Source organism: Arvicanthis niloticus, chromosome 1 (assembly GCF_011762505.2).
Source record: "Arvicanthis niloticus isolate mArvNil1 chromosome 1, mArvNil1.pat.X, whole genome shotgun sequence".
NCBI lineage: Eukaryota > Metazoa > Chordata > Mammalia > Rodentia > Muridae > Arvicanthis > Arvicanthis niloticus.
Genome location: NC_047658.1, coordinates 9,534,267 through 9,546,787, shown reverse-complemented (window position 1 = coordinate 9,546,787; position 12,521 = coordinate 9,534,267). Strand labels below are relative to the sequence as shown.

The window sequence follows — 12,521 nt, the reverse complement described above, 5'->3', positions numbered from 1 at the left end:
CCCTGGCTGTCCTGGAACTCACTCTGTAGACCAGGCTGGCCTCGAACTCAGAGATCTGCCTGCCTCTGCCTCCTAAGTGCTAGAATTAAAGGTGTGTGCCACCACTGCCCAGTGGGAAGTTTTCTTTTAGTTTTGTTGTTGTTTGTTTGCTTGCTTGCTTGCTTTTGGTTTTTACTTACTGCTCTATTTTCTCTTTCTTGAAATTCAGGATTTATTTATCAGGGTTGTTACCTTTTCTGTTATTATCCATGTTTGAAGTTTAGTCTACTAAGACTCTTCCTCTCTGTGTAACATTTGTAGGTGATGTATCATTTACTAGTTTAATTTTTTTAACTTTTTACTGATTCTTTGTGAATTTCACATTATGCATCCAATCCCACTCATCTCCCCACCCCCTCCGTAAGGGCAGTTCTTTCCCCTTGCAACCTTCCTCCCAAAAGAAAACAAAAAGTAGAAACAAAACAACTCGCTGAGGGAGCTACAGTGTATCACAGTGCGTCACACAGTATAACCTTTTGCCCAAACATCTTTACTTGCAAATGGTCATTGCAGTGAGTCACTGGCCTGGTTTGAGGCCTCTGGATTCTGCTACTCCATCTATACTGGATCTTAACCGGAACTCCCTCAGATATCCTGTTGCCCTGTCTCATGGGGATCTTGTAGCCTTGACTCTCCACTACTCCAACAGTTCATAGATGGGGTAGATGCGGGGTGGCCAACTCAGAGACCTGGATCTGGGCCCGGGCGGTAGATGAGTTATTCAGCCACTAGCTTTCTTGCACCGGAGTCACCAGGGCCAGCTTTCCCGCTTTGCCCAGGCAAGGAGCCAGACCATCTCTCCTGTGAAACAAGACTGGCTGGCCTGAGCTCACACCCTTGAAGAAGATTCTCTTTCCCCCATGCCACCAAGGCCAGCTCTACTGCAATGCCCAGTTGAAGGACAAGGGCCATTCTTCTGAGTGCTGCAGCGGTAAAGGGACAGGAAGTTTTCTTTTTTTTTTTTAAAGATTAAAATTATTTTTATTTTGTCTTTGTGTGCATGCCAGTGCAGGTACCTACAGAGGACAGAAGGGGGCGCCAGATCCCCGGGGCCTGTGAGCCACCTGAAGTGGGTGCCAGACACTGAACACCAATATTCTGCAAGAGCAGCAAGTGCTCTCAAGCACGGAGCTCTCTCTCCAGCTATCATTTACCAGTTTAAGGAAGTACTCTTCTGTTTCTAGTTTTCTGAGTAATTTTACTAAGTATCCATGTGGAATTGTCTAGATTTTTTTTTCATCTTTTAATCTGTTAATAAGTGGGTTTATATTTATTGACTTGCTATGTCAATCTATCCTTGCATTTCTAACATAAACTGGCCTGCAAACTTCAGGTCACTAACATTTTATCTATTGTTTGCATCTATGTTTGTGAATTTAATATTTCACACAATGAAACTTGACAATTTTGTCAACTTTGACATCTTGGTAGTATTGATAGGGGCTGGAAGGGGGTGGCTGTTATACTAAGTGGTGGCCTTAGTGAAGAAAGGAAAGACCAGGTCCCAAAGCCCTGAACACAGTAGGAGCCAGGAACAAGCTGTTTGAAGCCCACAATGATGACCCAAGATCAGATGGCCCCAGCATGACAGCAGAAAACAGCCGCTCCAAAGAGCAAAACATAGTAGTAGTTACCAAAGCAAAGGTGGTCAGAAGATGGTTAAGGCAAATAGAAACTACTTCAAACCCTATCGTGAACTGTTTTGTGGTGTCCCTCCCAGGGTGGAGTACCTACTCCTACCATTGCTTTGGCAGGAAGAGTAACCAAGCCACTGACCAGGTTGGAAAGGCTTTCGCCAGCCTGGCATGTACCCTAGTCTCTCCAGGTTTGACAGCTTGTCTTGATTGGTTTCGTTCTACACCTCATTTGCATGCACACACCCATGGGCTCAGGATATGCTGGCTTTTTATAACAAGGTGCATAGGCTTCTCATCAGCAGAGTCCTCCAATGGAAAATTGCCTTCAAGACTAGCAAGGAACTGGGCAAGCTGGCACACGCCTTTTATCCCAGCCCTTGGGTGGGAGAGGTGGTCAAATCTGTGGGTTCAAGGCTAGGCTGGTCTATATAGTGAGTTCTGGGCTGTTCAAGGATACCTAGAGAGACCTTGTCTCAAACCAAAAAGGAAAATGTAACAGGAGACAGCCTTCCTGTAGACTCAAACCCAGGAGGCTTTTGCCTCAGGCAGGGCACTCACTCAGGTGCCAACCACTCCAGCCTCCAAGACACACCCTGTGGGCAACAATCAAGGAGACCCAGTCCTGCCTCAGCCTCTGTACTTCACCACAGAAGAGAATCTGTTTCTGCCACAGTCCCCTAACCAGGAATCTCCAAACAAACCATACAAACACTGATCTTAGTTAAGCAAGAATAGTTTATTGAATGCGTACCATAATACTGGTCAGACCAAGGACATAGCTCAGAATTATCTAAACTATAACAACAGATATCTTTTTTCTGTCAGCTTATAAAGGAAACACACACACACACAAACCACAATGAACTCATACTTAGATGCAGGAAGGGCTGCCCAATGGTCAGCTCTGACTCAAGATCTTTTAGACACAACAGTTCATATTGACCTTTGATTTGATAGGTTCTACGTAAAACCTTGTAGAATTTCTTAAGATTAGCAAACCTCATACAGAACACTCAGAACATTCAAAACAAAACAAGGTCTGTGGTCAGTATGTCCTTGAGCCAAGTCACTCTCAGTGTCCATGACTGGCAAGCATATTCTAGCAACAATATGAAATAGCTGGCAGGCATGGAACAGAATGGCCGCAGCTATGCTGGGGCGGGGGCATGGGGTGTGAGGGAGGAAGATGGGGGAGCAGACCGTAACACTGAGACCTGCTACTTCTGAGCCTGGTGACTCTCCCTGAGGCTTATGACACTGTGCCATTTCATCAAGTTCTGCCAGTCTCCTGCTGCTACCAAGAGTTCAAGTCCCAGGGTTCCATTTCATTGTGGTGGCCAGTGTTCCCCTCTTGAGTTGTTTGTGTATTGATAGTCTCCTTGGCTTCTCACCTTTGCTTGCCTATTCACTCCTCAGAGGGCAGGACAAGAGGCAGGTTGGAGATCGGGGAGCTGAATCCTAAGGCAGACCAGGAAATCAGCCCCCTCTTCCTTTCTGGAGAACATTTCACTTTAGATGGAAACTCCGTTCAGAACCTTTTGTTTTGTGTTTGTGTGGGAATGGTGGAACAAGACAGTGAGATGCTGAGGTGCAAGGGGTGTGTGCAGATGTGCTCAATCAGTAGCTCAGTTTCTCACTGTTATGTGACGTCTTTGATTTTTTCTTGAATACACTTCAGCAATTCCTAGGAATCAGCGGTCCACTGCGTCTAAGTTTCAAATAGATTGATAAGAAGTTGATTGAAATATACTCATTATTATTTTATATTTGTTGAATATAAGTACCTTCCTCTCTGACATTCATTCTCTCCTTCTCTCCCTCCATCTCACCACCAATGTACACCCAAAGTTTTATCGGCTCCAACATGTAATAAAAAGAATACGTATTTCCTCCTAACTGTATAAATTTTGCTCATCAGTGCTCCCAAGTCTAGCACCTTTGTATTTCCCCAGTGAGTTGAACTTCTGTGCTGCTCGGTCAATGTTATTTGTTTCCTGTTTTATTTTGAAGTGGGGACTCAAGTAGCCCAGGCTAGCTCTCCAATTCAGGATCCTGTGTCTCAGCCCCCCAAGTGCCAGGATCACTGGCATGCGCCCCTACACCCCATATCTGTCCCTTTAAGAGTATGTTCCATCCTGTGTCTTCTTTATTTTCTCTTTATCTCATTGTCTCTCCTGTTTCTCTTTTTGCCTCTGGTGTCTCTGGACCGATGATATCTGCTGCCACCCTGAACTCCACACTCAACTCTATTGTTTTACGCAAGCCTCGTCTTATCCACAGTTCTTGCCAGTGACCTTCATTCCCCTTGAACGACACAAGATTTTGAAGCATGCTCTCTTTAACGCCTGTCAGGCTCATCCATTGTCATCATGTATATGGGCTCCATTGTGTTGGGGATTTTTTTTTTAGACTTGTTTGTATGAGTATATTTGTGTATTTATATGCCTGTGTGTATTTATGTGCACTGAGAACATGCCTGGTGCCTGAAGAGATCAGACGGTGGCTATGACCCCTGGGACTGGGTTACAGTGGTTGCGAGCTGTCATGTGGGTGACTCAACCTGGCTCCTCTATAGGCGCACGAAGCTCGTGTCCTTGACTGCCCCGACAATTCTCTCACCCTTATTTTCTGTTTTGAGACAAAACACTGTGTAGCCCAATTTGGTCCTGAGTTCATGACTCCTCCTGCCTCAGCCTCCTGCATGCCAGGGTCACCCCTAGCCCTGAGGCTACCATAAATGCCTACCTCTAATTACTGTAACTCAACACTGAGAGGGGATTGTCTTCCTTTGTGCTAACTAATTAAGAGGTTTGTGGAGGGAGAGTAGAGCCTTTGTCTCTTCCTGACAGGAAACTTTCCTGGTGACAGGAACCGTGTGACTTCTGGTGTCATTCCTAATCTACAGGACTGTGTGCCTCGGTGCCTTTCTCTCCCATCAGCCCAGCCTTGACCCTGGCAGCCAGGCAGCTTCCTGCCCAGACTTGTGTGTTAGCTCCTCTAGTGCTGAAATCCCTCACCACAGACCTAGACGTCAGCTGGTTCCAACCACCAGGGTACAACTCAGTCTTTGGTTGTGAGCCTAGCCTTTAATGGCTGAGCCATCTCTCCAGCCCACAACTCAGTCTTTGAATTCAAAACGAACGGTTGTTGATCTGTCCAGCGTGGCCGACCTCTTGTGTGCAGCTCGCTAAGTCTAAGACCATCACCGTGGGCACGCTCTCTTTTCCGGCTTCATAGACCCTCTGTTCTCTCTCTTTCTTTTTGGAGACAGTGTCTCAAAGCACTCAAGCTAGCCTTGGATTCGTTTCCTTGCTGTGTCCACCTCCTCCACTGGTGTGGAGGCAGGTGTGACCACCACTGGGCTTTCAAAGACCGGCGACTTGTTCTCCTAGGCCACAGCTTGTTCTCCTAGGCCACAGCTTGGTTTGGCTGATACTAAGAGCTCGGTTGTGAGTGGGCAGGACATTTCTGGATTCTCCCCACTGGTCTGGTAAGGTTCTACAAGATGGACTCTGGCAGTAATTTAATTTGCAAGGAAAAATATAAAGATTAAGGTTTTTTTTAAATTTAAAGCTATTCGTATTTATGTGTCTCTGTGGGTTTGTACACAGGAGTGTAGTTGCCTGTGGAGGCTGGATGCTTCAGTTCCCCGTGGAACTGGGGTTACAGGTAGCTGTAAGCCACATCATGTGGGTGCTGGGAATCGAACTCCCAGTCCTCTAAAGCAGTACATGCTCTTGAACACTGAGCCATCCCCACACCCCTAGTTCCATTTTGAGCTGCACCAATAGCGATATATGCATACAGGTGCACATGGCTTATGTGCTCACTTTACAATTCTTACAATTTAGTATTTCCTATTATAAGCCTCTCAGAATGTATTTAACCATTTTATTATCAAAATACATTTATATTCTTTCAAGCTTGGGGATTCACTGAAGACAGGTGCTAATATAGTTCTTAAATGTATGTAGCTTTAAGTGGATATTTAGAGGTTTTTTTCCCTTGAGTGTTGTAACAGGTTGAATTGTTCTGTGCCCCCACCCTCAACCCCATCCAAATTCTATGTCCTAGCCCTGAGTAACTGTGTCTTTGAAGGTCACCTAGGCAACTATGTTTCATGATGGAGATGGCTGTTGACTGCAGGAAACAGGGTCCTCACGCAGCTCTTCCCAGCTTCGTTCTCTCTGCAAACATACAGGCATCACTGGCTCATTTTTTAAGAGTTTTCCTGGTAAGCAGAGTGGAAAAACACTCCGAGCTCAACAAGGCCAACAACATAAGGGAAATGACAAGCATTCTAGAAAGGTTAGCTCTCTTCTGGCTTTGATTACCAGCATCTGGTTCCCAGCATCCTGTATAATGTGGTGTCACGATGGAAGCTCACGCAAATGCTCCCTTGGGAACAAACAACATAGCTTTCTACAGCAGTGACTGGGCACTCAGGTGTCTGCTCCAGCCTGGGGAAGCCTGCGACCTATAGGATCATCTTGGATTCCTCTAAAATCTCTTAAGGTGGCTGGGTACACTGCCCACTCTATGCAGATGTTGGCTGTAAACTGACTGACTGCAGAGACCTTATCTGCAGATGAATTCACATTTTCTTATCTTGTTTCACTGCTGGAGTTTGAAACTAGGGCCTCACATGTGCTAGGCAGGTGTTCTACCACTGAGCCACGCCCCCAGCCCCTCACTGGGGGATTCTAGGCAGGGGCTCTACCACTGAGCCACGCCCCCAGCCCCTCACTGGGGGATCTAGGCAGGGGCTCTACCACTGAGCCACGCCCCCAGCCCCTCACTGGGGGATTCTAGGCAGGGGCTCTACCACTGAGCCACACCCCCGCCCCTCACTGGGGGATTCTAGGCAGGGGCTCTACCACTGAGCCACGCCCCCAGCCCCTCACTGGGGGATTCTAGGCAGGGGCTCTACCACTGAGCCACACCCCCGCCCCTCACTGGGGGATTCTAAGCAAGGGCTCAAATACTAAACCATATCCCCCTCCCTGTTTTTACTATTTATTTTGAAACAAAGTTATCTTAAGTTGATCAGGCTGAATTTGAACTCTCTGTAACAGGCACTGGCCTTGTCCTTACAGTTCTCTGGCTCCTAAGCAGCTGGGCTTGCAAGCTTGTATCCCCAGGCCCAGTTTATTTTCTATTCTAGAAAAGCAACTGACGAGCATGCAGTTCAGTGGGAGAAGAAAAAGCCTGAGATGTTATTATTATTGATCGTCTTCCGCCTCGGGGACCAAGTGAGTCTGAGTGTCACTGTGGAAGTGGTGACAGCCAACATAGCCAAAGCCTGGAACTTTCACAGCCACAGTGTGCTGTCACTTTGCAGTTTGCTAACCTGTCCCCACATCACAGCTAGAGTCCCATCTTAAAACAACCAATAGAGATTAGCTGCTGCCACAGAATCTGCTGGAAACAAACATCTGCTAGTCCATGTTTCACACCTTCACACACAGAAGGTGGTTGGGAGGGACCTGTCAGCTTGTCACCACATACCTGGTCACCACACAGAAGTGCTTCAGAATTCCTGGGACATGAGCAAGAATTGTAAGTAGAACGTCAAAGGAATTGGAGCCTGATATAGTGGCTGATGTCCGTCTGAGATCTCAAACCCTTTGGGGGTTGAGGCAGGAGAATAACCAGTTCAAGGCCAGCCTGACTATATAGCAAGACCCCCTTCTTGAAAGATAAAAAGAACTCCAGACCTTCCCAAGCAGTAAGAATGTGATAGGGTCTGGTTGAAACCACACACTTTTGATACAGAAGTCTTTCATGTACAGAGACTGTCCGTGAGGTGACAAAACTTCGTGTGTGGGAGTACTCAGGAAAAGATAAGAAAACCAAACCAAAACAGGGCTACAGTTGGCTGTAAACAAATACAAATCTTGCTGTAACAGAGGCGTGTAACTCTGCTACAGCTGGCTGTTTATCAGAAATATACAAGCCTGCATGGCCAAGCGCCCACGCGGAGTGGAGATGATTGACAGAGAATCCTATCTGCTCACCCATCTTCACGTGGAGAATTCTAGGAAGGACACAGACTCTTCAGTTCCATCTCATCTGGGGCTCCGGTGAGCAGTCTCGTGACCCCATCACTCCCCTGCATGTGGGAAGGAAGACTTGGTACAGAGGAAGCACTATCATTTACAACAGAACTGACCCCCAAAGGTCTAGTATTCAAAACCGACTTCCCAGTTTGATGTTAGTGGGAAGTGACAGGGCCTAGTAGCAGGAAGTTATGTCATTGACACAATGGAGAAGAGACCCAGGCTGGGCCCCAAGGTGACCAGCTTCCCCATGTACCTTCCCACAAAGCTGTGGCTCATTACAGGCCAGAGCAATGCAAATGATGGTTCATGGACAGAAACCTCCCAGACCTTTTCCTAGATTATCACTTAGGGTATCCGTGGCAGTAACAGGAAACTGATTAACAGAGGGCTATGATTCAATCCACAGAGTTACATATTGGGAAAACAGGGCTGTTTCCTAAGCTTTCCTGTGGTGTCTAAAACTTTATTTCTATACGTATATGTTTATTCTCTTAAAACTACTTATTTAGTTTATGCATATGAGTGTTTGCCTGTATGTGTACCATGTCCCCAAAGAGGGCAAAGGGGGACACAGGATCTGTGGGAACTGGAGTTGCAGGCAGTCGTGAGCTGCCATGTGGGTGTTGGGCACCAAACCAGGTCCTCTGTGAGAGTAGCCAGTGCTCTTAAGCATGGAGCCATTGCTCCAGCCCCACATATGTTGCTGTCTTAGTCAGTGTAGTAGTGTGAAAAGACACCACAAGCGAGCGAGGCAGCTCGTATGAAAAGAAAGCATTTAACTGGAGCTGGCTTACAGTTTCAGAGGTCCAGTCCATTAGCATCACGATGGGGAGCATGGAGGAGCACATGGCACTAAAGCAGTAACTGAGAGCTTCCTCCTCAGCCTGACCCACAGGCAGAGAGGGAGACAGACAGACAGACAGACAGACAGGCAGACAGACAGACAGACGGAGAATGCACCATGGGTCAGGCATGGGCTTTTGAAGCCTCAAAGCCCACACCCAGTGACACACTTCCTCCAACAAGGCCACGCCTCCTAATCCCTCTCAAGTAGTCCCACTCCCAGGTGTACAAACATTCATTTAGGAGCCTATGGGGCCCATTTTCATTCAAACCACTATATGTGCTTCTCCAGTTTCCAAGGTCATTAGGTTCATTCCAAGGTCATCAGGTTCAAAGATTTAAGGAAAACTCAAAGTTTCTGGCTCTCTCTCTCTCTCTCTCTCTCTCTCTCTCTCTCTCTCTCTCTCTCTGGTCCCAACTGTGTCTGAAGTGTACATTAACTGGAAGACCAGTTCTCCCAAAGAAAGAGTCAGAAGACTGTGCTAACAGTTCTAACCCCAAGCTAGGATGGCATGTGTGTTCTGGGAACTGATGTGCCAGACCCAAGGTGAGGGACAGTGTGACAGCTATATAGGACAGTGTGGTCATTCTGTAATCGTTATAGACTTCCAGGGTCACTATATCTCACCAGGTGCCCACTGGACTGTCCTTTCAGAGTTCTCACGATGCCTCTAATGAGCTTTTCTCCACAGAGCTCTCAATATTTTACTGTAAAACATTTTTTTCCTTTAGTGCACACACATGTGATGCGTGTGCACCATAGGGCAGTGGTTCTCAGTCTTCGTAATTCTCCCACCCTTTAATACAGTTCCTCCTGTTGTGGTGACCCCACCACCACCACCACAAAATTGTTTCATTGCTACTTCATAACTGTAATTTTGCTACTGTTATGAATTATAATGTAAATAGCTGGTATGCAGAATATCTGATATAAGAACCTCAAAGGTCACAACCCACGGGTTGGGACCAGTTACTGTAATATTTTAAAATGGCAGCACCTGATCTGTCTTGTGGTTCAGTGCGGCCATCTTCCCGACTAGGCAAGGCATGAGGCAGTGTGTTCTCGCTGCTGCTTGGCTCAGGCCACCAGCTCAGGCGGACCAGAAACACAGGCCCTGCTACCCACAAGATGCCAGCAAGAGAGATGGCTCTGCCAATCTTCCATGCTGCCTCCACAATGCTGGGCTGAGCCCAGACCATCCCACCATTCACGCAGTACCTGGTAGAAATTAGACTCTAATGTTTAAAGATTATCCAATAGCTTTATATATTTGGTAATGCTCAAATAACAAGAAGCCCACACAATTAGAGGTGTTACCCAATACCTAACCTAGATATTACAACTACTTTAGACTGTTGGAGACATGCATACATCTGCCCCCATTTTCCCCTTTCTCTCTGTCTCTCCCTCCTTCCTCCTAGCTCCTCCTCTTTCTTCTCCTCTTCCTCTCTTTACTCCTCTCACATTAGCTCCTCCCAAAATACCGAGTTTAATGTATCAGGAAATATACCGATAGAGGCATCTGCTGCCATGGGGCACTTGGCAAACCTCCTTATAGGTTGAAATCTACTTTGGGAGATTTTTGGAACATCTGTGTGTATATATTATGTGATATCTTATATCTCTAAATAGAAAACTGTGTTCTATTCCTTTAGCAGGATGAAATTTCATGCAGACTTGCTCCCTTCTACACAGGGTGTGAACCACAACTTTGCCCAGTGGAACCATGCAGTATATGTTACCCACCCAGATGGGACTACAAAATTTATTTGTGTTTCCTATATGTCTTCTACACAGAGCCCGGAGATGATTTTAAGTAAAGTTTTTAATAATTACTTATGTATGAAAGAAAGTTTGTGTGCACCAAACCATCAGACTTGTGACAACATTTTGGAGGTCTGGGATTTCAGATTTTCACATTAGCCTGTGTCATGAAGAAGGCTGAACAGAGTAAAACAGTCAACTTTCCACCATTAATTTTTTCCCCCTTTTAGAACTTAAGTTGACTCTTAAGTTCCTCGATGCAAGAGGAAAAAAATACATCACTCAATACCAAGACTGATGTAATTGAAGCATTCTTGTAGCTCAGGGCTTTATAGCAAATCAACAGGTCCAGCTCAACCACTCCGAATCAGGCTTACAGAAATGAGGCAGGGGTAGCTGACAGTGAGTAGCTCTCTTACTTACATAGGCATACCATGCCAGCCCCACTCATCACAGTAAAAACAAAACACAAAAACAAATGCACTGTCTACAGATAAGAAAAAATTAATACCTAAGTTGTAATGCATTCCTACAATGGAATATTGCACACCAGGTAAAATAGATGAAGCAGAACTAAACTATAGACATATGGAGGAATCTTAGAAGTACCCTGGTTCTTCCTGTCTGTGGCTTCATATTTTAGGCTTTAAATGATCCCTAGTCAGAAATGACCTAAAAAGACTAGATGGAAAATTCTAGAAATGATTCATCCATAAACCATAACTCACGTTACCGCTTAAGTAGGAGTGAACATATCTGCTCTGTCCCACCCAGGATGTGGAACACAGCTTTGTACAGCATATCCATGAAGTGTATGTTAGTCATCATTTTGAAGCATCCCCCAAAGATAAGATGCACTACTGTAGTGCTAAATAAGAAAAAAAGGGAGGGGCGGTGCTGGAGAGATGGCTCAGCGGTTAAGAGCACTGACTGCTCTTCCAGAGGTCCTGAGTTCAATTCCCAGCAACCACATGGTGACTCACAACCATCTGTAATGGGATCTGATGCTCTCTTATGGGGTGTCTGAAGACAGATACTGTGTACTTACACAAAATAAATAAATAAATCTTTGGGCTGGAGCAAGTGGGGCTGGGGTGAGTGGTGCCGGAGAGAGAGGGAGAATGGAAGGGGAAAAAAAGAAAAAAGAACTCTTAAAGATAGCACATGGTAGGGCTGAACTTTATAACGCTCAAGAGCAAGCAGAACTGAAGTCACAATGTTTGGCCGCGTACATCGGTGTGGGAAAATTACCAGAGGAAGAACCAAGTGGTAAGTTCCAAATGGAAGGTCCTGGACGCTTCTACAAGAGGGGCAGAGTAGGATGGAGTGTGGCTAAGGCAGCCTAGCATTCCTTTTCTGGCTGCTGTGACCTGAAAGAAACACTTGAAGAACAGGATCTCACAGGATTGAAGCCATGGCCACGTGAGCCCTGTGTGCGTGAATAGAAAACCATGGGGTGGTGGGAGAGTGTAGTAGGGGGAAGATTCTCCCTCTGCGGAGTACAGGAAGTGGGTAAAAGACACAGAAAGGGGTCAGGGCCAAGATATGCTCAAGGGTGCCCCGCCCCCGATGCACAGGTAACCTACTTCCATTGGGTAAGTCTCAAAGTTGCCAGAGCTTCCCAAAGACCACTACCAGGGGGCAACCCAGCATTCCCAAGGTGTGCCTGTAGGGGGCATTGCTTTGTTACTTTTCTGTTGCTGCGCTAAAATACTAGCAAAGGCAACTTAAGAAAGAAAGGGTTTATTCTGGCATATGGTTCCAGTGGTACAGAATCCACCATGGTGGGAAAGGCCTGGCAATAGGCAAGACACGGTAGCAAAAGCAGGAAGCTGACTGGTCACATTTCCACCCACACACAGGAAGGAGAGAGAAAAAAAAAACAGGGGGAAATGGTGGAAAACAGGGAGTGACAAGAAGCTAGACACCCACAAAGCCTGCCCCAATGACTGTCCTTTCTCCAGCAAGGCTCCACCTCCTAAAAGTTCCACCACCTCCCCACACAGCGCCACCAGCTGGCAACCACAACCTATGCAGGCGATTCTCACTCAAACCACCACACCATAGAGCCATTCACAAGGGCACCCATAAATACGGGCAAGAGGGAAAAAGCACCTCACTTAAGCTGTGTCGAATGCTGGGATGAGATAGAGGTGTGTGTGAGAGTGAAAAGAG

The 12,521-nt window shown here is 46.3% G+C and overlaps 1 long non-coding RNA gene across 1 annotated transcript in view; it reads right to left on the bottom strand.

Moving 5' to 3' along the window:
* Positions 1 to 2,427: 2,427 nt before the first annotated feature.
* LOC143441870 (uncharacterized) overlaps positions 2,428 to 12,521 on the bottom strand; it is a 10,916-nt gene continuing 822 nt past the window's right edge. The window contains exons 2-3 of the long non-coding RNA XR_013109613.1: positions 7,694 to 7,788; positions 2,428 to 3,384 (exon numbers count right to left, since the gene is read on the bottom strand). This is a non-coding gene — a long non-coding RNA (uncharacterized LOC143441870). The remainder of the gene's footprint in view (positions 3,385 to 7,693; positions 7,789 to 12,521) is intronic.